Source organism: Ambystoma mexicanum, chromosome 1p (genome assembly GCF_040938575.1).
Source record: "Ambystoma mexicanum isolate Mex_15411 chromosome 1p, UKY_AmexF1_1, whole genome shotgun sequence".
NCBI lineage: Eukaryota > Metazoa > Chordata > Amphibia > Caudata > Ambystomatidae > Ambystoma > Ambystoma mexicanum.
In genome coordinates this window covers 90128277-90153441 of record NC_090921.1, presented here as the reverse complement: position 1 = coordinate 90153441, position 25165 = coordinate 90128277, and positions in this window count along the sequence as shown.

Genomic DNA, 25165 nt, shown 5'->3' with positions numbered 1-25165 from the left:
ATCAGTCTTTTTTCCTGCCCTGGGGCAGTCCAGCACCGAAATGCTAGGCAATTCTCCTCTGAACAAGAGTACCAACAGAAACCCCAGAAACGTGTTTCGGTCTGGTTGGACCTCATCAGTAGGGTGGATCTGTGCCTCTCTAAGAATAGTGAGCAAGGGGTCCACGTCTGGTTTCCCCTAGTAACTTATTGTGAGACCCAAAGTTACTTAAATATGCAGATTAACAAGGAGGGTCCTGGGAGTCCCTCTGCCAGACATTAGTCCTGGTTGTGAGAGACTTACCCAGAGTCTTTAGCTCACTATCTTTCACAGAGAAGAAATATCCCAAACATATCAGCCTTCGTCCTGCCCTGGGGCAGTCCAGCACCGAAATGCTAGGCAATTCTCCTCTGAACAAGAGTACCAACAGAAACCCCAGACACGTGTTTCAGTCTGGTTGGACCTCATCAGTAGGGTGGATCTGTGCCTCTCTAAGAATAGTGAGCAAGGGGTCCACGTCTGGTTTCCCCTAGTAACTTAGGGTGAGACCCAAAGTTACTTAAATATGCAGATTAACAAGGGGGGTCCTGGGAGTCCCTCTGCCAGACATTAGTCCTGGTTACGAGAGACTTACCCAGAGTCTTTAGCTCACTATCTTTCACAGAGAAGAAATATCCCAAACATATCAGTCTTTGTCCTGCCCTGGGGCAGTCCAGCACCGAAATGCTAGGCAATTCTCCTCTGAACAAGAGTACCAACATAAACCCCAGACACGTGTTTCGGTCTGGTTGGACCTCATCAGTAGGGTGGATCTGTGCCTCTCTAAGAATAGTGAGCAAGGGGTCCACGTCTGGTTTCCCCTAGTAACTTAGGGTGAGACCCAAAGTTACTTAAATATGCAGATTAACCAGATTAACAAGGGGGTCCTGGGAGTCCCTCTGCCAGACATTAGTCCTGGTTACGAGAGACTTACCCAGAGTCTTTAGCTCACTATCTTTCACAGAGAAGAAATATCCCAAACATATCAGTCTTTGTCCTGCCCTGGGGCAGTCCAGCACCGAAATGCTAGGCAATTCTCCTCTGAACAAGAGTACCAACAGAAAACCCAGACACGTGTTTCGGTCTGGTTGGACCTCATCAGTAGGGTGGATCTGTGCCTCTCTAAGAATAGTGAGCAAGGAGTCCACGTCTGGTTTCCCCTAGTAACTTAGGGTGAGACCCAAAGTTACTTAAATATGCAGATTAACAAGGGGGGTCCTGGGAGTCCCTCTGCCAGACATTAGTCCTGGTTACGAGAGACTTACCCAGAGTGGTTACGAGAGACTTACCCAGAGTCTTTAGCTCACTATCTTTCACAGAGAAGAAATATCCCAAACATATCAGTCTTTGTCCTGCCCTGGGGCAGTCCAGCACCGAAACGCTAGGCAATTCTCCTCTGAACAAGAGTACCAACAGAAACCCCAGACACGTGTTTCAGTCTGGTTGGACCTCATCAGTAGGGTGGATCTGTGCCTCTCTAAGAATAGTGAGCAAGGGGTCCACGTCTGGTTTCCCCTAGTAACTTAGGGTGAGACCCAAAGTTACTTAAATATGCAGATTAACAAGGGGGGTCCTGGGAGTCCCTCTGCCAGACATTAGTCCTGGTTACGAGATACTTACCCAGAGTCTTTAGCTCACTATCTTTCACAGAGAAGAAATATCCCAAACATATCAGTCTTTGTCCTGCCCTGGGGCAGTCCAGCACCGAAATGCTAGGCAATTCTCCTCTGAACAAGAGTACCAACAGAAACCCCAGACACGTGTTTCGGTCTGGTTGGACCTCATCAGTAGGGTGGATCTGTGCCTCTCTAAGAATAGTGAGCAAGGGGTCCACGTCTGGTTTCCCCTAGTAACTTAGGGTGAGACCCAAAGTTACTTAGATATGCAGATTAACAGATATCCAGAGTCTTTAGCTCACTATCTTTCACAGAGAAGAAATATCCCAAACATATCAGTCATGGGTAAGTCTCTCGTAACCAGGACTAATGTCTGGCAGAGGGACTCCCAGGACCCCCCTTGTTAATTTGCATATTTAAGTAACTTTGGGTCCCACCCTAAGTTACTAGGGGAATCCAGACGTGGACCCCTTGCTCACTATGCTTAGAGAGGCACAGATCCACCCTACTGATGAGGTCCAACCAGACCGAAACATGTGTCTGGGGTTTCTGTTGGTACTCTTGTTCAGAGGAGAATTGCCTAGCATTTCGGTGCTGGACTGCCCCAGGGCAGGACAAAGACTGATATGTTTAGGATATTTCTTCTCTGTGAAAGATAGTGAGCTAAAGACTCTGGGTAAGTCTCTCGTAACCAGGACTAATGTCTGGCAGAGAGACTCCCATGACCCCCCTTGTTAATTTGCATATTTAAGTAACTTTGGGTCTCAACCTAAGTTACTAGGGGAATCCAGACGTGGACCCCTTGCTCACTATGCTTAGAGAGGCACAGATCCACCCTACTGATGAGGTCCAACCAGACCGAAACACGTGTCTGGGGTTTCTGTTGGTACTCTTGTTCAGAGGAGAATTGCCTAGCATTTCGGTGCTGGACTGCCCCAGGGCAGGACAAAGACTGATATGGTTAGGATATTTCTTCTCTGTGAAAGATAGTGAGCTAAAGACTCTGGGTAAGTCTCTCGTAACCAGGACTAATGTCTGGCAGAGGGACTGCCAGGACCCCCCTTGTTAATTTGCATATTTAAGTAACTTTGGGTCTCACCCTAAGTTACTAGGGGAATCCAGACATGGACCCCTTGCTCACTATGCTTAGAGAGGCACAGATCCACCCTACTGATGAGGTCCAACCAGACCGAAACACGTGTCTCGGGTTTCTGTTGGTACTCTTGTTCAGAGGAGAATTGCCTAGCATTTCGGTGCTGGACTGCCCCAGGGCAGGACAAAGACTGATATGTTTAGGATATTTCTTCTCTGTGAAAGATAGTGAGCTAAAGACTCTGGGTAAGTCTCTCGTAACCAGGACTAATGTCTGGCAGAGGGACTCCCAAGACCCCCCTTGTTAATTTGCATATTTAAGTAACTTTGGGTCTCACCCTAAGTTACTAGGGGAATCCAGACGTGGACCCCTTGCTCACTATGCTCAGAGTGCACAAATCCACCCTACTGATGAGGTCCAACCAGACCGAAATACGTGTCTGGGGTTTCTGTTGGTACTCATGTTCAGAGGAGAATTGCCTAGCATTTCGGTGCTGGACTGCCCCAGGGCAGGACAAAGACTGATATGTTTAGGATATTTCTTCTCTGTGAAAGATAGTGAGCTAAAGACTCTGGGTAAGTCTCTCGTAACCAGGACTAATGTCTGGCAGAGGGACTCTCAGGACCCCCCTTGTTAATTTGCATATTTAAGTAACTTTGGGTAACACCCTAAATTACTAGGGGAATCCAGACGTGGACCCCTTGCTCACTATGCTTAGAGAGGCACAGATCCACCCTACTGATGAGGTCCAACCAGACCGAAACACGTGTCTGGGGATTCTGTTGGTACTCTTGTTCAGAGGAGAATTGCCTAGCATTTCGGTGCTGGACTGCCCCAGGGCAGGACAAAGACTGATATGTTTAGGATATTTCTTCTCTGTGAAAGATAGTGAGCTAAAGACTCTGGGTAAGTCTCTCGTAACCAGGACTAATGTCAGGCAGAGGGACTCCCAGGACCCCCCTTGTTAATTTGCATATTTAAGTAACTTTGGGTCTCACCCTAAGTTACTAGGGGAATCCAGACGTGGACCCCTTGCTCACTATGCTTAGAGAGGCACAGATCCACCCTACTGATCAGGTCCAACCAGACTGAAACACGTGTCTGGGGTTTCTGTTGGTACTCTTGTTCAGAGGAGAATTGCCTAGCATTTCGGTGCTGGACTGCCCCAGGGCAGGACAAAGACTGATATGTTTAGGATATTTCTTCTCTGTGAAAGATAGTGAGCTAAAGACTCTGGGTAAGTCTCTCGTAACCAGGACTAATGTCTGGCAGAGGGACTCCCAGGACCCCCCTTGTTAATTTGCATATTTAAGTAACTTTGGGTCTCATCCTAAGTTACTAGGGGAATCCAGACGTCGACCCCTTGCTCACTATGCTTAGAGAGGCACAGATCCACCCTACTGATGAGGTCCAACCAGACCGAAACACGTGTCTGGGGTTTCTGTTGGTACTCTTGTTCAGAGGAGAATTGCCTAGCATTTCGTGCTGGACTGCCCCAGGGCAGGACAAAGACTGATATGTTTAGGATATTTCATCTCTGTGAAAGATAGTGAGCTAAAGACTCTGGGTAAGTCTCTCGTAACCAGGACTAATGTCTGGCAGAGGGACTCCCAGGACCCCCCTTGTTAATTTGCATATTTAAGTAACTTTGGGTCTCACCCTAAGTTACTAGGGGAATCCAGACATGGACCCCTTGCTCACTATGCTTAGAGAGGCACAGATCCACCCTACTGATGAGGTCCAACCAGACCGAAACACGTGTCTGGGGTTTCTGTTGGTACTCTTGTTCAGAGGAGAATTGCCTAGCATTTCGGTGCTGGACTGCCCCAGGGCAGGACAAAGACTGATATGTTTAGGATATTTCTTCTCTGTGAAAGATAGTGAGCTAAAGACTCTGGGTAAGTCTCTCGTAACCAGGACTAATGTCTGGCAGAGGGACTCCCAGGACCCCCCTTGTTAATTTGCATATTTAAGTAACTTTGGGTCTCACCCTAAGTTACTAGGGGAATCCAGACGTGGACCCCTTGCTCACTATGCGTAGAGAGGCACAGATCCACCCTACTGATGAGGTCCAACCAGACCGAAACACGTGTCTGGGGTTTCTGTTGGTACTCTTGTTCAGAGGAGAATTGCCTAGCATTTCGGTGCTGTACTGCCCCAGGGCAGGACAAAGACTGATATGTTTAGGATATTTCTTCTCTGTGAAAGATAGTGAGCTAAAGACTCTGGGTAAGTCTCTAGTAACCAGGACTAATGTCTGGCAGAGGGACTCCTAGGACCCCCCTTGTTAATTTGCATATTTAAGTAACTTTGGGTCTCACCCTAAGTTACTAGGGGAATCCAGACGTGGACCCCTTGCTCACTATGCTTAGAGAGGCACAGATCCACCCTACTGATGAGGTCCAACCAGACCGAAACACGTGTCTGGGGTTTCTGTTGGTACTCTTGTTCAGAGGAGAATTGCCTAGCATTTCGGTGCTGGACTGCCCCAGGGCAGGACAAAGACTGATATGTTTAGGATATTTCTTCTCTGTGAAAGATAGTGAGCTAAAGACTCTGGGTAAGTCTCTCGTAACCAGGACTAATGTCTGGCAGAGGGACTCCCAGGACCCCCCTTGTTAATTTGCAATACACATACATGACACATGCCATCACACAGATGGCATGTACCATAGCCATGGTACATTCCACAAGTACATCCATATGTCAGTGAATGAATACTGTCAGCCATCCATGTGAGATGGACATGATGAGATGAAAGAATGCTACATAGTGTGACAAAATAGGCATGTGTCACACACTGCAACACATCCAGTGTACAAAAATACAGTGATTGCAGGCCGATGTACTCATCAATGGTTGTGCACTTCAACATGACAGGAAACAACTATCATGTTCCACATTCAAACAGGTCCCAAAAATGTATGTGATCCGCCCAATACTCAATCAGCCTGAATGGTCAAATCATTCACCTAACAAGGTAACACATGTGGGCCAATGTGGGGTTCATCAATGACAGAAGCATGTCACAAATGTGACAATAGGGCTGAGGAATGCGTAGCAAAAGTGGGAGAATTGAAACAATCAGCCTGAACGAACACTGAAAAATACAAACAATGTTGTTGCAAGATGCCACTTTAAGGGCAACTGCCGTAATGTTGCACTAAATTACTACTGTGGGCAGAAGGGATACTGTCACACCCAAATCCAAGGCCGCTGAATGTTTTGGATGAAGCACATGGGTGACCCATACCACTCAGGCACACACACCCTCACCTGGCACTCAATCAGAACCCGTCACCCAAACAACATACACATGCATTACACACACATGCATGGGCACTCACCGGACAATGCATCATAATCAGGTAGTTCTCCCACACCTTGGATCTGTTCCTCTGTGACGAAGGCCCCAGCAACAGACTCATGTTCAGTGAGTTCGTTGTCCTCTTGTGGAGACCCACCGCCAGTCACCAGAGTAGCGGCATGATTTGAGGCCAGCTTGTTCTTTGCTCTGCGTTTCAGGTCATTCCACCACTTGTACCAATCATCAGCTGTGCGCCTCACAAATCCAAGGGCAGTTATGCGGTCTGCGATGGTCTGCCAGTGTGCCCTACGTTGACCAGGTGTGGTCTTGCACCCTGCAGTCACCACAACGAAACACCGGGAGGTTGAGGGAAAAACTGGAGTCACAAGCAAACCCTCACATTAAGGGTGGAACCCTTGGCAACAACAAAAGAGCTTGTGACTCAAAAACTACCGCTTTCTTGGAGAGTCAGAGAATGTTAGTGCATGTCCTCAATAAACACCATGCTCACCATTGATGAAAGACAAAAAGGTCAAAAGGTATAAAAATTGCATATTTTAATTATTATTTAATACAAGTACAATAGATATGTTGAATACAAAAGTTGGTGTACATAACCTCTCATAAACTATACAAGCATGTTATAAGTCAGCTATGAGAGATAGAACACAAAGCATTAAAGTGCACAACCATTGCAACGCAATTCCACATTTAAGTCCCACAAATGGGGACCTAGATGGTTAAGTGGCTTATACACTGTGATAATCCATGATAAAATTAATTTACTTACTGTCCCACTCATCATCATTCATACCATACACAATCATTCATGAATCGTTATTCATTCATACACAATCAATAAATTTCAACAATCATAAAAACAAGCCCAACATGTTTCTTTCCTTTAGCGGGTGATTCCATAAAAATTCGTCAGGAGCGGAAAAAGTGGAATCATTGCATCATAGCAGTGACCAGAGTCTTGTGTTACCAGAGTTTAAATTATTCACTTCAAAGTTTAAATACTTTGTGTGATAGATTTTCGGTTCTTTATTTTCTGGAAAATCCAGGTAGAGGACTTCAAGCAAACTCTTCTCCAGAGTATCAAGCGTCTACTCCTTAACAGATTCAGGGAAATTCAGATTCAAATGTGGTCAAGGGAACCCTCCGACTATCTGCATACGGCTCCAAGGAGAGCTCAGACCAGGTTACAGGAGCACCTTTCACTCGAGTAGAGCATCAGCTAAACTGCTCATTCCAATTCCACAACCATGTTTGAAAGGGATCCCTTAAGTAGACCACGATCTTCTGTCTTAGGGTCGCGCGCCAATAGGGAGTAAAGCTCACACTGTCACGGACTTGCTCACACCTCGTCAGGGTGCCTTCATGTGCAAAACTTCAGCTGAATCTGTGACAGGATCCGGATCCCGAACTACTGCGCTGAAGGTAACGTTACATCTGATGACGGTCCCCACTGAATTCGGAAACCGCCCTGCAGTCACCACCATTTCGTGGCTATGTTCTGACACATAGGCCACAAGTGCATCAAGTTCCGGATCATTAAAGCAAGGCTTCCTTGAGGTACCGGAGTGTGTAGCCGTGTCTGGGGTCTCAGCCTGTCGTGCCAGAGCACCCTTCTTCCTCTTCTTTAAAGGTGGAGCAGAGCCAGAGTGGCTTACGCCGCTCTGGTCAGTAGGGGTAGAATCACCGGTGGACTGGGTAGTAGGAGTGTGGGAATGCACAATGGTTGCAGGGTAATGGTTGCAGCAAATGCAGGCATTGGTTGCAGGGTAATGTTGGCAGGGGGAACGTCAGTTTGATGGACCGGGACTGACACTGTCCTGGCTGGGAGAGTCAGAGCTGGGGCGGATGGGGCTGCAGCTGCCCCTGCAGCCTCCCCACCCTGCATACTGGGGCAGCAGATGACATAGCTGCCCCAGGTCCACGTGGCTTGGTGACAACAACTTGCACTGCCACACGTGGCCTGGACTTGCTGACCTGGAAGTCAGCCAGGGAGTCATCCTGTGCCAGGTCAGGTGCCACAATGGGCTGGTCCAGCAGGGGCTGAGCTGGGATGGTGTCAGCCACATTTCCCTCAACCATGGGGGGGGGGCATGGGTGTCCCTGATTGTTCCTCCACACATGGGCGTATAGGGGCACCCTGCAAATCCCGGCCACGTCCCCTACCGCGCCCACCACGCCCACCTTTTGAAGGTCGGACACCTTTGCCTCCCTTACCGCTTGGTCGCCTCCTAACCATGGCACTGATGTTGTTGTGCGTATGGGAGTTGCAGTAAACTATTGTCCTGGGCAATTGGGGGTCAAAGGGGTAGTATACCAGATGGAATTCGTACCCTAGTGCTCTAACAAGGCTGTCTGTGACCCCTGGGGGAAGATGACGGGTCACGCAACGCACAGGCAGCCCAAAATCAAAAATGAATGTGCACGCAACCCCTCGTAGACCACGTGCGTGAATAAATGAACCCGCACTATGCTGTGGCACCCAGAAACACAAAACTAAGCGTACGCGTAATACAGGCAGCCTACAATGACCTCTGAAGGGGAACGCGACACACGGGGCAAGCACAGTTGCTAAGTATGTGCGGAACTCACCGTCTGCCTGGAAAAAGAATGTGAAAAATACGCACGTGTGCGCGTTGGCAACACCCCGCCAAAAGAAGAATTGTACGCTGTTTGAGGAGACAGGACAAAAGGAGAAGTGAACTCTGTTTGAGGAAACAGGCCCAACAAAAATTCAGAAAAGTGCTGTCAGAGGTAACAGGGAGTACGAACTAGAAACGCTGTGAAGTAATCGCGTGTGAACCGACAAGAAGTACAGATTTCACCCACTCGCTCTCCACGAAAAGCACGTACAAGGAAATGGAGTCCTACATGTAGCTTTTAAACCGGCCCAAACGTACACGTCAGATACGCGTGTACACGGGCGCTTTCCTCCAATTACACGCGATGACACTCGGACGTGCAGTTTTTCCACGTGTGCTCTGTCATCACGTGCTATGAGGGAAACGCCCGCGCACGTAATGTAACTTACACGCTTACACGCTAAGGGCCTTTGGTCCAATGAAATCACGTGCGTGTGCTGACGCGCTTACGCGCTAAGACCCTTTCCTCGAATTACACGCTGACGTGCAATTTTTTCACGTGCCAAATCACTCCGTATCAAGCTGGTCATGCGAAAACACACGGAAGATCACGCTCCTGCCCAGAAGGCCGAATTACTGCCCCCCAGAGCCCCGAGCACGCTCCCACCTGCCATCTGCTGCTGCCTGACTGCCTGCTGCCCACGTGCTCTGCCATTTGCTGCCTGCACGTCAGCCAGGGGTGTAGTTCCTGCTGGAACCGGAGACTCCTGACTGGGATTCCATCGCTCCACAGCCCAGCCCCAGGACCCAGTTGCCCACCCACTCCTCCCTCTGGGGTTGCCATGTCCAGCACAACACCATCTGGCAGCACTGGCAACCCTGGTGGAGCAAGTCCTGGGGCAGTATGATGCCCTCTTTGGAAGTTTGCGCGCCGACAATGAAGGACGGACCAGGATCTGGATGGACATCGTGACTGCCATCAACGCGGAGGGGGTGGCAGTCCGCGACTTACATCATGTCAAGAAGCGCTGGGAGGACTTCAGGTCCAGGACCCTCAACAAGGCCCGGCGCCTCGCTAAGGCAGTGGATACCAAGGGGTGCCGGGGCCAGCTGTCGAACCATCAAATGAGGGTCCTGGAACGCATATGCCCAGCGCTCTACGTCCATATCCTTGAGAGGCCGACCCGTCTGGAGTCGAGCGGTAAGTGTACATGCATGTTGATAGTACGCTGTGCGTGTCGTGGTGTGCCAGTAGTGTACAGGTTGCACATGTGTTTATGTAGGGCCATGTAGGGATGTGTATGAACATGGGCGTGAGGCTGCCACATGTGAGTCCTCTCAGTTGTTAGACACATTGATGGTATATGCGTTGGTAAGCATGCTGGGCAAATGCAGGTGTGGGAGCACACATGTTTGAATTTTTGTGTATGTACATTGGCATGGTTGTGGCATGGATGGTGGTTCATAATGCATGTATCTGCACTGTGTACATGTGCATGTATGTGTATCTGACAAGTGTGCACCTGTGATGCAACATGGATGCACGTGACACTGATATGTAGAAGGATGAATGGCAGATGTGACATGTATGGCGATCTCATCACTGCAACAGTTGGAGGAGATGTAGACATGCATGTAACTGTGGTGGCGTGTGTGCATGTCTACAGCACTCCTTGTGTTTCATGTGATGTCAGGCTCACCTTTGGCTGTTCATGCTGTTGTATGTGTATGAATGGTGCTGCCTGGTGCAATATTGCTGTTGAAATGTTCATGTGTGTGAGTTAAAATGACATGTGTCTCATGGAGTATGATGCCGTGTCTGAAGTTAAACATTGCCACTCATGTGCAAATGTCATGTGTGTATCAGTCCATTGTACAGTGCCCTGATGCCTGTGTCCTATCTCTCCCTGTCTGCAGCGTCAACTGATGAAGAGGGCGGAGAAGGTGCTGTGAAGCACAGCGGCGGGGATCGCACCGCCAGCCGGAGACGCAAGGCCCGGCTCCCCTCCCAGATTGTCATCTCGTCAGAGAGTGAGGAGTCTGGTGCCGCGTCCCAGGCTGCAGCTGCCGAGGGTAAGTCCAAGAGGCGGAGGTTGGAGGTGGACTCCTCGGCAACATAAGGGGCAGCTGAGACCCCACAGGGTCCGACTGAGGAAGATGGCATGGAGTCATCTAGGTTGGTTGGGGGTTTGGTGGAGGAGGAGGCCGTGGAAGGGACACACACGGGGTCTGGAGGTGGAGATTCCACTGGTGCTAGTGGTGCAGTGCAGAACCAGGGACAGGAGGCAGCACAGGCCGCCCCGGAGGTGCCTGTATGCAATCCTGTCCCTGATCCTGTCACTGCATCATCTGGCACCAGCAGGGATGCCTACGTCCAGACCCGTTTTCAGGGAGGGGATGAGCGCACAACAACTGGCCTTCCTCTCCCTGCGGACGTTGCTATCCAGGACCGTGTTGAGCCTGTCCTGGCCGGGATAGCATTGCGTCAAAGGGGCATGCGAGGTGACGTGCAGTTTTTTCGTGAAGAGACTGCACGTCATCTCGGGTGCCTCATTGACAGCATTGACCTGCTGGGACGGGTCACCAGTGCTGGATTCCTCCGTGTGCTGGACCTCCTTGCGACCCCCTACTCACCTGAACCCCCTATGCGCCAGTCGTCCACCAGGCCATCTTCCCACCCATGTATCACCTGGGTACCTTGTGGAGCTGCCTCTGACACTGCGGCCAGGCAGGTGGAGGACACATCCCTGCCACAGTCGGGAGTCGGACGTCCAGCAGGGGTGGCCACCTCAACAACTGCACCCCAGCTGGAGGAGGATGTGCAGGCAGTAAGAGCCAGGGCACAGGCAGAGGCGCAGCAGTAGCAACAAGGTGGGAGCCATCATGGCTCGGGGCCTTCGACATCGGAGGGGCAGGCATCGGCCAGAGAGCAGGAGGACTCAGGACTGAAAGTGTCTTCCATGTGGCAGCGGTTAGGCCATGCTATAGATGCGGAGTGGCAGTGGGCAGAAGAGGCACGGCTCACGATGGTCAGGGCGGAGAACTCCATGCTGAGGGCCCTGAGGCGGGCCGAGTGCCTCGAAGCAATTCGCAGGGAGTTGGAGGAGAACATGTCGTCGTCCCTGCGAACCCTCGGGGCCATGGAAGAGGACCGCCTCCAGGACATTGAGCAGGAGTTTGATGATGCCCTGTCCCGGGACATCCAAAAGTGAACCGTCGGACTAGCCCGCTGCCCTTGTAAATAGTTTTTAGAGTTTCCTTTTTGTTTTCCTTTTATTTGTGGTCAATGGACAATGCCACACAAATTTGTATATAGTTATATTTTTAGGTAGTTTGTTAGGTAGGTTTCATTTGTTTGGTTGGGATCATGGACTCTTTACATCCTTGGACAATGGATTGTATATAGTTTCATCATGTATTAATTTTTTTTTTTTTTTCATTATGGACATGGAGCAATGGATTTATTTTTTCCGGACAATGGATTGTAAATAGTTGGACTATGGATTGATTTCTCTTTTTTTTATTATGAACATGAAGCAATGGAGATTTTTTTTTACATTTCCTTTGGATTTGCTTTGTTGAAGGGTGACTTTGGACTGTTTTTCTTTCTATTTTTTTTGGATCGGTTATCATTTTCATTCAATCATCTTTTTCACATGCTTTTCATTTCATGTTTCATATTTTGGTATGCTTTCATTTCATTTTTGATTTTATGTACATAATACATTTTCATTTTTTAGTTCCATGTGTGGGATTCGCTCATTGGGTTGATGCATGTGAAAATGTGGGTTTACAAAAGCAATGCCAACCAGTGTATGTGTGTGACGGACATGTGTTGATGTACATAGTTGACTTTTGGTTTGTGTCATGAGATCGGCATTTCACTGCTGGGGGTGGGGGTGCAGGGGGACATGAGTGGGGGCCTGCTGGCAGGTGCCCCACAGTGCTGGGGGGTGGGGCTGCAGGGGGACATGAGTGGGGGCCTGCTGGTAGATGCTCCACAGTGCTGGGGGGTGGGGGTGCAGGGGGACATGAGTGGGACATGAGTGGGGGCCTGCTGGCAGGTGCCCCACAGTGCTGGGGGGTGGGCGTGCAGGGGGACATGAGTGGGGGCCTGCTGGCAGGTGCCCCACAGTGCTGGGGGGTGGGGATGCAGGGGGACATGAGTGGGGGCCTGCTGGCAGGTGCCCCTCAGTGCTGGGGGTGGGGGTGCAGGGGGACATGAGTGAGACATGAGTGGGGGGCCTGCTGGCAGGTGCCCCTCAGTGCTCGGGGTGGGGGTGCAGGGGGACATGAGTGGGACATGAGTGGGGGCCTGCTGGCAGGTGCCCCTCAGTGCTGGGGGTGCAGGGGGATATGAGTGGGACATGAGCGGGGGCCTGCTGGCAGGTGCCCCACAGTGCTGGGGGGTGGGGGTGCAGGGGGACATGAGTGGGGGCCTGCTGGCAGGTGCCCCTCAGTGCTGCGGGGTGGGGGTGCAGGGGGACATGAGTGGGGGCCTGCTGGCAGGTGCCCCTCAGTGCTGGGGCACATGTAGGAACCCACCAACCAGGACGGAGCCCATACGTTCGTGGGACCCCTCGTCCACAGGTAGTGGAGAGGCAGATGACATTGCACTCTCCCCTACCTGCGGACGGGCCTGGGACGGGGCCTCCCTGCTGGTGCATGGTGGTGCAGTCACAGGGTCAGGAACAGCGACATGCACAGGCCCCTCCGCGGTGACCTGTGCTGCCTCCTGACCCTGGCCCTGGACTGCACCACTTGCACCAGTGGTACTGCCCCCACCAGGCCCCATGTGCGGCTCATTAGCGGGCTCCTCCTCCTCTGTGGAGACCACCAACCTGGATGTCTCCACACCGTATTCCGCCATTGGAAGCCCCTGTGGGGGCTCACCCGGCCCTTCCGCCACAGCCGTTGTAGCAGACGCAGCACCAGCCCCCTCGCTCCCGGATGATGGTAATTCCTGGGAGGGTGGCTGGGCCTTGCGTCGCCGCCCAGTGGAGGCATCCCCGCCGCTTGGCTCCACAGTGCCGTCTCCGCCCTCTTCTTCACTTGACGCTGCGTAGAGGGAGACATAGAACACAAGCATCAGGGTACAGTACAAAATACCCTAGACAGGAAGCAATAACACATGAGTGGTACTGTCAAATGTCACTTCCATCCTGTCATTCCACAACACATGGGTGAATGCACACAACACACATGCAGAAACAGTCCTGGTGCCTGCAATCAACATCAACATCCATGTAGAAGAGCCCCTGTAAACCAAGATGTTGCCTTCAAAGTCACATGCATCCATGGCGTTTCAAAGTCACACACACACTTCTCAGGCACACACACACACATGTGCACCATACATGTACATGACATCAGCACCCATTCCTCACCCCCCCTTCATGTCCAGGAACAGAGAAAGCCATGCTTTCATGTGTGCATTCCGCATAGAGCTCCCCATGTTGCATTAAAACACATGCACCAACCATGCGGTTCACACATAACTGGTCTCACATGCATGACCATGATGTCCCTGCACACACACATCCCTACATGGCCTATGTCACACATACAGGCAAGCATCAGACTACCAGCACACTGCAACATGCCCTGTCTCACACAACAGTGCTTGGCCACTTACTGCTCAACTTCAGACAGGTCTGCCTCCGAAGGATCTGGGCGTGGAGTGCTGGGCCTACGCGTTCCAGGACCCTCATCTGGATGTTACTCATGCGTGCCCGGCCCCCCTCTGCGAGGCGCCGGGCCTTGTGGAGGGTCCTGGACCTGAAGTCCTCCCAGCGCTTCTTGACGTGCTTGATGTCGCAGGTTGCCACCCCCTCCGCGTTGATGGCAACCACTAAGTCGTCCCAGATCCTCTCCCGTCCTTCCTTGTTGGCGCGTGATGTTCCAAAGAGGGCATCATAATGCCCCAGGACATGCTCCACCAGGACACCAATTTCGGTGGCAGTGAAGCTGGTGGCCCTCTGCCTCTCTGGCTGGGGGTTGCCAGTGGTGCCAGATGGAGATGTGCCCGACATGGCAACCCCAGAGGCAGGAGTGGGTGGGCAACTGGGTCCTAGGGCTGGGCTGTGGAGCGATGGTATCCCAGTCGGGAGTCTTCTGTTCCAGCAGGGGTGGAAACAGCAACTGGACCCCTGCAGATGGCTGATGTGCAGGCACCAAATAGTAGGGCACGTGGGCAGCAGACAGTCAGGCAGCAGCAGATGGCAGGTGGGAGCATGCTCGGGGCTCTGGGGGGCAGGAAAATGGCCTTCAGGGCAGGAGCGTGGTCTTCCGTGTGTGTATTCGTGGCCAGCTTGATACGGAGTGATTTGGCACGTGAAAAGATTGCACATCAGCGTGTAATTTGAGGAAAGGCCCTTAGCGCGTAAGTGGGTCAGCACACGTACGCGATTTCATTGGACCAAAGGCCCTCAGCGCGTAAGCGCGTCTGTGACGTATCGCGCACGGACGTTGCCCTTTCACGTGTAAAACTTCACGTGAACCCCAGTAATACACGTACCCCACTCGCACAGGGCCCTTTCACATGTAAAACTTCACGCGAACCCCAGGAATACACGTACCCCACTCGCACAGGGCCCTTTCGTGTGTAAAACTTCACGCGAGCCCCAGGAATACACGTACCCCACTCGCACAGGCCCTTTCGCGTGTGAAACTTCCCGCACACCCCCGTAATACACGTACCCTGCTGAAATCGCGTGTGAGACTTCCCGCAAACCCGTTATACACGTACCCCACTCGCACAGGCCCTTTCGCGTGTGAAACTTCCCGCGAACCCCGTAATACACGTACCCTGCTGCAATCGCGTGTGAAACTTCCCGCGAACCCCAGTTATACACGTACCCCACTCGCACAGGCCCTTTCGCGTGTGAAACTTCCCGCGAACCCCGTAATACACGTACCCTGCTCCAATCACTTGTGAAACTTCACGCGAACCCCAGTTATACACGTACCCCACTCGCACAGGCCCTTTCGCGTGTGAAACTTCACGCGAACCCCAGTAATACACGTTCCCCGCTTGGCGTTTGCCGTTTGGCAGCCCTGTAAACTGGTCCAGGGTTAGCGCAGCCCTTTGCGCTGAATTGGGGATTTTGATAGCTTTTCCTTGCGCGTGGGCGTTCTTGGGGGTGTAACTGGCGCTGCTGCAGGGTCGCTGTGCCACTCTGCGCCATGGCTGGTTTTGGAGGCTAAAATCCATGAATACGCTGTGCGCGGAAATCGATTTTAGCGCACGCGGCTGGCACAGTCATTCGCACGCGCACACTGTGCATTACCCCCATGGTCTTTTGACGCATATCTCAAATCCAAGTGCACTCATGGCATCTTTGCACTTCCCTATTTTTTCCTCAACAGTAAAAGAAGGAATTGTTAAAATTGCTTTATCCGTTTTTCTGTTATTTTTAATATATATTGGCTCTGTGTCTCGTGATTCCATCGCTTTAATTCATCTGTTGACCAAAAACATGTCAATATAGTGGTTTGATTATGGAATGGATCATTACTAGCTCTATCTGCCATGGTTATTGTTAGGATGTCAGCTCTGCATAGTTTCTCACTCTTGTCTTTACTGCTTCCATTTTCGGTGTCAGACTCTTTGGATATGATATGGATTTAGTGTGTTATCGTCTTTTGCTTGATTCTGAGGTTTTTAGCAATTTGGATGAATTGCTATGTTCCTAGACTTGGTTGTTTCATGTGTTTCTGGAGCCTTTCCTTTTTGTTTTCTTTGTTCAAGTATAAGAGCACTCTTTGGGTTGGTTTTCACATTTGGGTTTTGTAGTTTTTCGGTAATTGATTTTCTTCCCGGATGGACTCCTACATTCACCATCGTCGCTTGAGGAGTATCTCTCATTTTCAGTTATTTCGAGAATTGTGTGACTGTGATGGGATTACTTTTTTTTACTTTAGGGATTTCTATCCCATTTTTGTTATATCTTGCTGTGGATTATTCTCCTTAATATTTGTTACAGACAACTCCTCAATGTCATCCAGTATGCTTATTTTGTTCACAAATTTTGTTCATTTTTCCTTTGGATTTCTTTGATTTATTTATTTTTTGTTTTTATTTTTGTTCTGTGTCATTTGTTGTAAAATCATCGGGGCAGGAGCAGCTTTAACTTTTTTCCCTTTAGAATTTGCAAATATATCGTAGATTGAGCATCAGTCTTTCCTTTGTTCTCACTAGATTTAAGAGATTTTATTGGTGATTGACTTGCGCAATTTTCATTTACTTCATCGCTTACAGAGGATTTAACCACACTTGTATCTTCAACGGTGATGGGTTCTACATGGATGACAGTCGTGTTCTCACTGGTGTTAGATCAGTAAGGCGAAGGTGCAGTATTTGACATTACGGCTAGCATTTGTTCACATTTCTTCATTAAGCCTTGACTGAGTTTTAGTTGGTTGCTCATCGACTTCTCTAATGCCGTGTGGCTAAATAATAATAGCTGCATTGGTTCGAATCTTGAGCATATTATTTGAGTAATCATTGTTGTTCAGCCAGTTTTTGCCTAATTTCTCGAATAGCTTTGTTAAGCTAAGTAGTGCTGTAATCATAGTCATCAATGTTATTTCATGCAATGGATTCAGGGATGGTCTTAATCCGAAAGACGGCCTAGCCACTGGATTTGCAAAGATAGTTTCAGAATGGGCTGCTGTTGAAAGATTCATTTTCGAATAGTACAGGTGATTTAGATAAATTTGAATTGTGTAAGCTCCTTGAGAACCTTTGTGTTGTGATGATGTTTCTCTTTGGGAGCAGAGAGAGCTAGTGTTGATGACATAGGCAGAGCAGGGTGCCTCTATAATGTCATTGGAATGTTCATGGCATGTGATTGTTGACGTTCTAAAGTGGTCAGTTGATGGAGATTTTGATGGGGAAAGATCTCATATGTTCGGGGTTCTTTCTTGTCTTTATTTATCTTAAATAAAAGCCAAACCAACTTACCAGCGTCTGTGTCCTACTTCACAACAATGGCGACGAGGTAAAGTGAAGGCAGGTGAAGGGAAGGCAGACCCAGAACCCCGTGAAGTTGAAGAAGCATCCTCCGTCTGCACCAGCACGGAGCAACGACCGCAGCTGTGAATCCTTCCGGACCGAGAGACTCTCCAGCCCGCGTAGCTGCTGTCTACGTTCCCCACGGCACATATCCTCTCCACAAGGGACTTGTGCGGGTTGTCTGGTCCACTCCGCCGATGCGTTGAGCAGCCCGCGGGGGAACACATACCTGCTTCTCCCCGTGCTGTTGTTGAGGGAAACTCATTTTCGTCTGAATTCCCTGGAAAGGGGAGGATTGTTCCGCCCAGCTGTGGCGTCGAGCGGAAAAGGAAGGGAAAACGAAGTTCAGCGGACGCGTTGAGTGGCCCGCGGGGAACCGCCTTTGTTCCTCCCTGTGTCCGCTGTGAAGAGAAGTCATCCCCTTCCTGGATCCCTGGAAAGGGGAGGATTGCTCGATTGCTCCGCCCAGCTGTGGCGTCGAGCGGAAAAGGAAAAGAGGGAAAGCAAAGTTGCTCCGCCCAGCTGCGGTGTCGAGCGAGGTACAAAAAAAAAAAGAAAAGGGAAACCGAAGCTCAGCAGACGTGTTGAGCAGCCAGCGGAAGGAGGGGGGGTGCCCGCCTACGTTCCCCTGTGTGCATTGATGAGGAGGAGGAGGAGATGTTGAGCGGCTGCTGTTGTGCGGCGGCTCCTCTGAACGTGTTTGTGTCTCGTGATGATGTCACCGAAGTAGAGTAAGTCGGATTGCTCCACGAGTGACTACCGTAGTGTGCATAACAGGTGGTTAAGCAAATGAAATGAGACTTCCCTAAATACCGTATATCTTCTAGTAATTGGGAAATCAATATTGAAGTTTAAAATACATGCAGTTTCGATTTAAAAGCAATGACACACAGCATCCTAGCGTAACAGATAAGTAAAAGGCAGAAACCTGGGGACACAGCCACTTTAAATCGTACCAGTTGTACATTTCGTCATTCAGGCAGTCATGGCAGGTCTGCCAGGCATATCAGGTCCTCCCATTTTCATGCCGACTCCAGGAATGGCAAAGATTGCTTGGCAACAATGGCGTAAAGGTTTCATGCACTATATGAGGGCGGCTGGTGGTATGTCATATTCTGGTGAGAGGAAGCTGGCCTTGTTGTTGCATTTTTTGGGCTTTTTTTGGCTCTGTTAACACGAGAAGAATCTGTTTTGGTATTGTATATTGTGGACTTTACAACTGGGGGTTTGAGTTTTGTAGGTTCCGGCAGCAGAGCCATTTCAATTTGTGAGTTGCAAGTCAATATTTCTTTGTCCGTAATCATGCTTTCAAGGTTGTTAGGCGTGAGCACAGATTGATGGATGCATAACGTCATTTGGTTCTCTCTGTGTGCTTGCTTGATTCAAGGTTTTTTTAAGAGCAGGTTTGTTAGCATTTTGAGTGGGGAACCACAGATGTCTGATGTCAGATGTTACAGCCGCTGAACATATATTTTTCAGTGATTGTTTACTTTTCTTTGTTTTCCACCTGTGGGATCATCAGAGCTTCAAGCAGCAGATTTTCCATTTCAGTTCCTTTTTCTGTAATATTGAAGTGGCATGTTCGTTTTTATAGTATAGACATTAATTAAGGAAACTAATATTGTATTACTCCGATTTAAGCGAGTTGAGTTTCACTATGCCTCAAGAGTGAGCCTGTGGAGGGCTGCTCGCTATCAGCTGAACAGCCGAACAGCACTCGCAGGCTCACTCTTGCAGAAGCACGCGCGCCTGTGAATTTGTAGGTTGCTGATGTACGTGGGCGGCACCAATATTCTGAAAGTTAAAAGTACGTTGTTTTCAGCCCATAAAGTATCTTTGTGAGTATATTAACAGAGTTATAATGACCAGTATATGAACATACCACTTTCAGGATGAGCAAGAGACTCTGGGCCTCATTATGAGGTTGGTGGTACGGGATTACTGGCACTTGTAAGGACATTGGTGCCGGTAATCCCTTACCACCCTATTCTGAGGTCCCTTAGCGGGTCCCTTCCTTAACACCTGGTTTTACCAGGCGTTATGGAAGGGACCTGCAAATTGCGGTACTGTTATTAGCTCCATCTCCATTCCAATTTAGCCCTATGGGGGCTCGAATGAGAATGGGGAATGGTTCCCAGAATGGGGACTTACCGGGTCCTCCAAGGTTGGAATGACCCGGTAAATCCCTATTTCGGGAACCCGGAATGCGGTAAGGGGGTAGCCATGGTGCTAGTAGCACCATGGCTACCTCCTACCTCATAATGAGGCCCTCTGTGTTTGAAATCTTCAATGAGATGAGAAACTGCGTACTAAAGCTAATGGCCAGTACCCCTCAGCCGAACAGCACTTGGCAGGCACTCTTGAAGAAGCGCGCGCAGTAGCGTGCGCACCCGTGAATATGTAGATTGCTGATGTAAGTGGGCGGAGCCAATATTCACTTTCAGGAGGAGCAAGAGACTCTGTGTTTGAAATCTTCAATGAGATGAGAAATGGTGTACTAAAGCTGATGGCCTGCGTCCCTCAGCCGAAACAGCACTCGGCAGGCACTTTTGCAGAAGCGCACTTATATTCTACAGCACTGAGAAAACACTGCTCGAGGACATTCACTCAGCTGGGGGTCTACAGCACTGAGAAGGGACTGAGCAAGGACATTTATACTTCTGGGGACTTACAGCACTTAGAAGGCAATGCTTGAGGACATTCCCCCCACTGGGATCCTACAGCACAGAGAAGTCCCTGCTCAATGACATTTAAACCACATGGCGTACATGTACATGCACACGCAGAGGTTGGCATGCAGGAAGCAGAACGCAGACGGGATTGGCTTCTTCAGCAGTTCAGCTGCGAGTCTGGAAATAAAACGTTGACTTGTTTGGCCCTTTTTATGCCGATTTATTTATTGGAATTTTAAAGTTGCTAACTGCGGGGATAGTTGAGTAGTACCGCTAGTTGAAGGAAAGTTCTGTGCACATGGTAAATAAGCTAGGTGCCATAAACAAGTTCACATTTTCAGAATTAATTTGTGTCTTTGTGATTTATATGATATAATATGGCATTTATAACGCGCCCATACACAAGTGTTTCAAGGTGCGATGAGGCAAGGGAGGGGGAACAGAGGGAAGACAGAGACAACAATCCCACTGGGCCGGGTTTCATACAGATCGCGCATGTCCAGGGGCAGGGGGAAGGGGGACATTGTGGGAGAACATGTTTGCACAAAGATGTTACAGACGTGAAGGATTTCTAAACTGCATAGTTCTTGGAGTGCCCGGTAACTTCGCCTATTCTTGGAACCATCGGCTGCTGGTGTAGATGTACACAGGCACCCAGAGCTGGCAGTGCGGAACCAGGCACCAGAGCTCGCACTGCAGGTCGAGGTGGCAGGAGGTGGCACTGCACAATCAGGCAGCCAGAAATGTCACCGAAGATCAGGAAGGCAACGTTGGCACTGTCGGCTTCTGTGCCCAGCACTGGCAATGCACTGTTACTTACCCTCGGCTGACATTGCAAGATCCGCCACCCAAATCTGGAGAAGGGCGGGTACCCTGAGGAGCCAGGCCCCAGCCAGAGACCGCCTTGGGGCGGAGGTGCCAGAGGCTGACAGGCATTCACGGGTCTCACTATTCCCTGTCTGCTTTGAGAATAATGTACTCAGATCAGACACTGCTGATACTGTACTCGCAGACACTGATGCGGAAAATAGACTAAAACAGAGTGCAAATGATGCCGGGCTCACACACACACACTGCAGAGGATCCTGGACTGACGAACACTGCTGAGGATGTTGGAATCACAAACACTGCCGAGGGAGGATTCTAGGCTCATGGACACTGCCCAGGATGATGTTGAAATGCAGGCTATTTAAAATAGGTTCCTGTTTAAAGGCGGGCGATTTGAGCCTTGACTCAGGCTCTTGCAGTTGAAAGTGGAAAGAGACTCACCTCTGACTGACAGCTCAGGGAGCCTGATGTAGGCTTGGGAACAGGCACGCTTTACTTTTCAAAATTATTTGGGACTCGGGTATAATTAACTTCTTCATGAAGTGCACTCAATTTAAATTATGGAAAGGCACTGTGCGGTTGCAACACAAGTGGCCATTGGTGCTCCATAGGGTGTTTGGAGAAGAGTTACTGCATGTACACTTTGCATGTCTGTGGATACCATACTCCTTTTTTAGATGCCCTGGCAACAAATCTGCCAATGCAACAGAGACCCCTTAAACATTTCTTGACATGTTTTTTTTGCAGGAAGCTGTGCTAAGTACACCCCAGGACAAACCTGTATTTAAACATTAGGAATTGACCTCGCCAGCGAGGCATGAAGCTGGATTAAAGAATGATAATGATGGGTCATTTATATAGCGCTTACGCCTTAGCGCTTTACAGATAACATATATATATATATAAAATATCATCCTCCCGAACTTGGCACTCATTTATCAACCTCAGACGGATGAAAGGCTGAGTTGGCCGTGCCAGGATTCGAACCGGCGACCTGCAGATCACACACAGCTCACAGCAGCGAACACTCAACCCACTGAGCTATCTTACAGGCACAGGATTGACATGCATGTTCACAGACCACGCCATGCACTTTATGTGGTGAACTGGAGTGCAGTGCCCCCTCCCTCATCAGATGTCTAGGATGGCTGTTGGTGTGTAATGTTCTAAAATAAGCCAAACCGTGAAATCTGCACACAGCAAAACAACCCAAGGCCCCGCCATCCAACCTCACTCACCAGTACATGATTTACAGTAGAAGGGGCAGGGTGCTGTGTGATAATGCTTGGCATGGTGGCATGTGCCTGACATGCTCCGTGTGCAACCCCAGCTATGATACACGATGTGTGGGCTTTGCACGTTGCAATCCAACTTCGTGTGGCTTTCAGAGCATGGGTCTAATGGCTTTTTTGTTACTAGTGCCCACTGGCATCGGAGAGCAGAGCATGAATTGCCAAGATGTCAACCTGCAGACATCAAACACTCAGAGATCCTTAGACCTTAGAAAGCAGAGTTTAACTATTAACCTTCAAAAAACTCAAATTGTTGTGTGTCATAAATCAGCAATCAAAAAAACTTGTAGATTTACGTGGTCTTTGCACAATCAAGAGTTACTTGTAGTGCCTTACTACAAATATCTAGGTCTTCCATTTTCAGAAGTACTGAACGATGATATATATCGTGTCACACTTGATGCAAAAAATCGCTCGCTAATATCACAAGCCAAAATTTTAATGTTTAAATACGGCAAATTCACACTAACTCACGTAATTGCCTTTTTCCAGCAAAAAGTAACTCCCATTCTAATTTATGGAGCAGAGACTGTAGCTCCAAAGTCAAGAACTTTTTGGGACCGCCTTGAATCTCAATTTTGGAAAGGCCTGTTGAGATTGCCGCAATCGACCCCAATCGCAATGATTCGTTATGAACTGGGACTAATTTCCATATTTTGTCAAGTTTTATGGAAATTTTGCTCATTTTATCGGAAATGTTTAATTGGTGCATCGTCTCATAATATCCTGGGTGTGTTGGCTAACCATTTGATAACCTCCAAATTGAAATTCCCAGAGAAATGGTCTGAATGTGTATTAGACATGCTAGTTAAGGCTGACATCTCAATAGATTTATTGTTGACGAATCCAACTAAGGCAAAACTAAAACTGCACCACCATGACTGGATAAACACGCGCCAACAATGCTTAGAATATGTGGATTGTGACTTGGTAAAGTATTCGCACAAAAAAATGCGTAGTCCAGAGTCATATCTAATTAAATGTCCCTCAAGCTATATGAGAACCCAGTTGATGCGTATTCGGCTAAATTTGTGTTTAACAAGACAGATCTTGGGAAGGAGACATCTGGTGCCCCAAGATCAAACCTTTTGTAGATACTGCCTTAACTACCAAACAATTGAGACTTTATGTCACTTAGTGGTTGAGTGCCCAGCTCTGAAAAATGTGAGGTACAAATTTTTTCATGCAAAATGTAACTTCTACACAGAATATTCTATTGAAAAAATTTGGAATTACTTACTGACTAACACGAATTCCTCTGTTCAAATTGTGTTAGTTCAATTTGTTAATCATGTGATCCCTGATCAACCAAGCTAAGAATGCAAGACTTGTAACACTACGTATTTGAACATTTTAATTTTACCTTTTATATCAAATTATTTTTATTCAGATTTACAATGTATGAAACTATTGTTGATGTAAACAACTCTGTTTGAAAGGTTGAATTATTCAGCCAAATCAATAAAAAAAAAGAAAAAAAAAAAAAAAGAAAGCAGAGTGGCTCCCCGGGCATGACACACATGTGCCGCAATGCAGTATTGCTGCTTCTCAGTGTTCCCAGCTTGCACTCCTGCTGCAGTGGAGGGGGCAGGCTAAGGGGACGAAGCCCCTTGTGGGGTCTCCGCATTGCAAGATCGAGGTAAGGTGATCTCAGGAGAACAAGGAGGGAGATACATCCGAGATACGCACCAGCCAGCAGAACTCAGCGGGCATCTTGGGAGTTAGAATGGCCCGAGGCCCCTAAAGTGAGGACACAACTCCCAGAGCGTAATACCATGGTTGAGGGCAGCCACCTGGGTGCTCTGGTAGAGTGACTGTGTGCATCAGACAGCATACAGAGACTCAACTGTATGCATTGGACAGCAGTTATTGTGAGTACAATTTCACCCTCACCCTGGGACATTATCTACCCCCAGTTAATCCGTTCTTAAGGTGTCAAAATAAACACAGTCTACAGCACCACCTGTGTCCTTTCCTTATTCAGGCCACCACATAATTGGCTACGAGGATCCAGAACCCCACAGGCTCAACATGCATGGCGCCATGCCAGCCCCTGCGTTCCTCCCTTCGCCAGGAATCCCGGCCATTCCATGGCAGCAATGGGAACCACTCTTCTCCACGTACCTAGAGGCACTGGGCCGAATGGGGTACACACCGGCCAGGAAGAAGGCCATGCTTCTCAATGCAATGGGGGTGGAAGAGCAGCGCATCTTTGCAGAGCTCAAAGCTATACCCGTAGCAGGTGAAGATGACAACGCCTACAAGGAAGCAATCCACTGCATAGTCAAGAGGTTCACCAACAAGGAAAATGTGGTGCTACAGACTATAGAAGGCAACAAGCCTGTAGACGACTACATCACCAGGATGAGAGAGCTTGCATCCCTATGTGGATTTGGCGGCAACATGGAACAAGTCATCTGTGACATGCTGGTTGTTCACACCTATTCCTGGAAGGATCGAGAAAAAAATCATACAAGAGAAGGAAATGGACCTCGACAAAGCCATCCAAATCGCCAGAGCCGAGGAGGAGACCTCCAGCAGGCGCAAAGAAGTTTGAAGCCCATCACCTGAACCCGAACTGGCCCTGCTAAAATGGAGAGGGCGCAAAGAAAGACAGCCCCGCGGCATCCCCAGAGACAAAGGTCCTAGACAAAGGGAGGCACCGAAGTGCTACAGATGTGCCAGCACCAAGCACATGGCGAATGATTGTGACTGTCCCGCCA